This window comes from Pteropus alecto, unplaced genomic scaffold, assembly GCF_000325575.1.
Source record: "Pteropus alecto unplaced genomic scaffold, ASM32557v1 scaffold16, whole genome shotgun sequence".
NCBI lineage: Eukaryota > Metazoa > Chordata > Mammalia > Chiroptera > Pteropodidae > Pteropus > Pteropus alecto.
Genome location: NW_006438867.1, coordinates 6,822,641 through 6,827,630, shown reverse-complemented (window position 1 = coordinate 6,827,630; position 4,990 = coordinate 6,822,641). Strand labels below are relative to the sequence as shown.

General features: G+C 41.5%; 1 protein-coding gene across 1 annotated transcript in view; it reads left to right on the top strand.

The window, feature by feature from the left end:
- The window catches only part of SPATA13 (spermatogenesis associated 13), a 295,901-nt gene that overhangs the window by 110,908 nt on the left and 180,003 nt on the right, over positions 1-4,990 (top strand). The window lies entirely within an intron of this gene.

Here is a 4,990-nt window from a genome sequence, read left to right as displayed (position 1 = left end):
TTTTAATTTTTTTTTTTTAAATGATAATCTAATAAGTAAACTGTTTCCCTGAGTTCTGTAAGTCATTCTAGCAAATTATCAAACCCGAGATGGGGGTTGCTAGGGTCCTCCAATTTATACACAGTTGGTCAGAAGGTGACAACCTGTTCTTGCCAACGGCATCTGAAGTTGGAGGTAGGGGACAGTCTTGTGGGACAGAGCCCTTGATCTGTGGGGTGCGTGCCAGCTCCTGATGTAGTGTGAGGATTGAATTCTATTGTTAGATTCCCAGCTCGTGTTGGAGAATTGTCAGTGTGGGAAATCACCCACACATTTGGTGGCCAGAAATGAAGACATTTGTGTGATGGTAGTGGACGGTAGAGAAGGAAGTGAGTTTTTCTTACACGTATCGTGTCTTCATACAGACGTGCCTTGAACAATCTCTACGTTTGGATAGTCTATTCTCAATTTGCGGGCTCGGTAACCACCGCTTTTCTTGATTTTTTTTTTCATGTTTTAATGGTAACTCATGGTTTGCTTATTATTTGCCATTAAATTTAGATTTTTTTTGTTAACCCTGTTTAATACTGCTATATATTTATAGTTAATCTATTTTTGTGTGGTAAAAAAACCCCACATAATATTAAATTTATTATCATAATCATTTTTAAGTGCACGGTATGGTAATGTTAACTATATCCACTTTGTCATGCAGCAGATCTCTAGAACTTCCTCATCCTGTCAGACTGAAACTCTTCATCCATGAAATGACCCCCCCGACCCTCCCCAACCCCGGGCCCCGGTAACCACGTTCCATCTGCTTTTTCTGTAAGCGACTACTTTAATGACCTCACAGAAGTGAAATCATGTCACATTTGTCTTTCTGTGACTGGCTTATTTCACTTAGTGTCATGTCCTTAAGATAATACCCACGTTGTAGCGTGAACAGGATCTCCTGCTCCTTAAAAGCAGAACCCTATTCCACTGTATGTATAGACCCCATTCTGTTAATCCAGTCATCCGTTGATGGACATTTGGGTTGCTTTCACTACTCGGCTACTGTGAATAATGCTGCAGTGTACATAGGAGTGGACATAGCTCTGTGAGATCCTCATTTTGATTCTTTTGGATATTTTCCCCAAAGCGAGGATGCTAGTTCCCATGGTAATGCTACTTTAAATATTTTGAGGGATCGCCACTGTTTTCCACAGCAGCTGCACCATTTTCCATTCCCACCAAGAGTGCACGGGATTCCAATTTCTTCACGACTACCCAGCACTTGTCCTTTTCAGGTTCTTTGGATAGTGGCCATACTAACAGGTGCAAGGTGATATCTCATTGCGGGTTTGATTTGCATTTCCCGATGCTTAGTGATTTGGAGCATCTTTTCACGTATCTGTTGGCTATTTAGATGTATATCTTCTTTGGAAAAAAAAGTCCGTTCAGGTCTTTTACTAACTTTTAAATCAGATTATTTGTTTTTCTTTCCAATGAGTTGCATGAGTTTCCTGTATATTTTAGATATCAACCCCTTATCAGATATATGATGTGTCGATATTTTTCCCCCATTCTGTAGGTTGCCTTTTTGTTTTGTTGATCATTTCTTTAGCTGTGCGGAAGCTTTTTAGTTCGTCTTGCTGATTTTTGCTTTTGTCGCTTGTGCTTTTGATGTCATATCCAGAAAATCATTGTGGAGAGCCATGTCCAGGAGCTTTTTCTCTATGTTTTCTTCTAGAAGTTTGGTGATTTCAAGTGTCACGTGTAAATCTTTATTCAGCCATTTCAGGTTAACGTTGGTGAGTGCCCTAAGATAGGGGTCCAGTTTCATTCTTTTGCATGTGTTTATCCAGTTTGCCAACACCATCGGTTGAAGAGATAAGTTAAGTTATTCTGAATGCAATAAAATTAAAAATACGAAATCACTTCTGTTAAGACACTAAAGGTTTCCTTGTAAGGCATAATGAGGGCAGGAGAATCTCATGAACTTTATTTCAAAAAGAATTCTGAATATGTCAAAATAAGAAATAAACAAATATAAAATGATTTCTCAACTCTCCCACCTATTCTATAGAAATTAAGCTATCAGTATGTGTGTTTTATTTGTGTCTAGTCTTTATATACTTATTATTTGAAAATACCTATAGTGTTACTATTTATTTTATCACACTATGGCACCAAACAGACAGCCAGAGCACCAAAGTATATTTAAACGTGTAGGTTATATATGTGTAATTATATAGAGCTACATATGTATACATACATACATACATTATATACATAATTCTAATTAGATATGTATTTACAGATATATCTATAACATGTATCTATATATGTATATATAGTGTGCCAACTTAAGTTCACCTCTTTTAACTTCTCCTTCAATTGCCCCCGAATAAACTCAGTGTCTGTGTTTCCAGGATTCCACAAGAGGCCACTCTGTGACGTACATCTTAGAGAGACAAGTTCTTTTGTCCCCCAGGTGTGATGCCTGCGTCGTGTGTGGTGGTGGGGGCAGGGATACGGGGAGTGAGATAAGCTCACCCTGTAGAGAAGCCCGCACTTGAGTATTTATGTCCCTTCACAGAGAATTTTCATCCTTTCTCACAGTTGTAGCACAGTGTCCAGAACAGCCATTTCATCACTCCCATGGGGGGAAAAAATAACAAAGGTGGTCCCCCGTCGTCCGTCCAGTCATGCTGCTGCATGTCCAATGTGTCACTTCTGATTATTAGCCGAGTAGGAGTTACTCCCAGTAGGGCTGATTTCAGCACTTGTCAGTGATTCCTTAGTTTGTTTCCTGCAGCCTTTCTAATTTCCGTGGCTGTAAATAATCCTGCTATATTAAAACCACACACCGGAAGTGAACCTCCCTCTCAGCTAAATCCTGCATCAGCATATCCACTACCTGCTGCCCACGTTTTCATTCAGCAGCATCATCCTGCCACCTTCCTTACCTGAGTACCAAGCGATCGCTTAGAGAATATTTATTCTAGGGGACAGCCAGGTTGCATAGAACCAAATTTGATTAATCTAACTAATTGGATAGAATCTAAAAGTTCAGTTCCGCCTCCCCACCCCGCCCCAAAAGGCCATGCATGCACTTTAAAGTAATCTGTTGTTCTACTTAGCACAGAAAGTTTTAAGGCATAGAAAAAAAAAAATCACAACTATTTTGGGGAAGAACTTTTATACTGTGCTTATAGCATGAAAAAAACAACACTAATAGTAGTGACTATGTGACAGCCATCATCCCTGTGACCTGCTCAGGTCACCACACACAGACTTAAGCATGAGGGACTAGAAAAGGGGCAGATCGTCTCTGTCCTGGCCCCTGTCACAGCACCGACTAAGTAGGGCAACTTGCTTTTTGAAAAGCATGTTCTCCTGTGGAGGATTTCATGCAAATCGCTCTTGGCAACTTGAATTGAACTTGAAATTAGCTGCTGAAGTCTAAACGACTGGTGGATGCATCAGAGCCTCCGAAGCTTTGCCGATACAATCCGATGCTCCAGAAGAATCTTCAGCCCCAGAAGCTCTCGCTTTGATGTGCATTTTTCCCAAGACTTTAATGGCATTTCCATGAGGCAGTCAGTGACGATACAGAGATCTAGGCTCCGCCAGGTGCTGGAAATGTCCCCACCTAGATCTGAGGACAGAGCTGTGCTGTAAAAATGCTGAAAATGTAAAAATGTTCGTTTTTAGATGGTTATTATTTATTTGTTTTTGCTGGAGTCTTCTAAGGCAGACATTCTTACCATTTCACCTGTAAACACGTTATTGGACATCTCTGACGGAGAAGGATTGAAAAGAAAATACAGAAAGAACCTTGGTGGCATTTTAATTTCAAACAAAATTAACAATAGAAAAGAAGTTTGTTTGTTTGTTTGTTTTTATTGTGTTACTTAGACTTTGATTTATAACGAAAGAGTGAGAAACAGATAGACAGAAGCCAAGTGGGATTGCAAGAGAGGAGGGGACAGACAGGGAGTGGTGGGGAGGAGGGTGGGGCCGTGTTGTGTTAGCTGCGTGGCCTCAGCCTGGGAGCCTCACTTTCCATATCTTTAAGTGAGAGTCCCTACCACTCGGGGGTTGTTGGGGACATTAAATGAGACAATTCAAAAAAGCACCTGGCCCAGTGCCTGCCCTATATCACAGGTTCAATATATGATAGCCATTATCATTAATAACTGTATTTATCTTCCTCGTTGTAGGAGAAAAAATTTAATTATAAGCACCATTCTCAGTTTACATTCTCTTTGAGCCATATTTATAGAAACGGAAGGCTTTCCGCTGTGGATCTGATGGTGCATGGGGGGAAGAAAGCAGGTCGTTGTCTATTCCCCTGCCCCCCCGGCCGCACACACAGGTCTATTGACCTCGCACAGCTGTGCCGGAGGCTCCGCGCTGGAGGCCGCCCGCTGGCGGGATGCGTCACCAGGCACCGTCCTGGGAGTCAGGCACTTTGCTGCCATCTTATCCAGAAGCCGAATAAAGTAAGCGAAGAAGTTACACGGTCCCTTTCCCAAGGGCTCAGACGACGTCGTGCTTAATAAACTAATAGTTATGAAATCTTAACTAGGGTAGCGGTGACCAAAACCTCAGATTCTAAACCCAGACTCAGCTCGAATCCTACTTGCCACTCCCCGTCACACGGCTCTTTGGGTGAATTGCTTGTCCTTTTTGTGCCTCAGTTTTTGCGTCTTTAAAATAAAGATAATACTGGTACCTACCTCACAGATGATTATAAGAATTAAGTTAGTTAGTGACACATAAAGCATTTGGTGCCATAGGCTGCGTCTGCTATTTCTGTACGCCAGGCACCGTGGGTGATGGCGAGGCGTAAATGTTGTGCTTTCACTGGTTTTATAAAGGAAATTACTTCTAGGACACCATTAGAGAGCAATATACAAGTTCGAGAACGTCCACCATGTACGTCAAGTGCTGAGAAAATCCCAGTGGGGCAAGTTCGCCGTAGGGTGAACAATGTTGTTCGATTGAAGCGTGTAAAGAT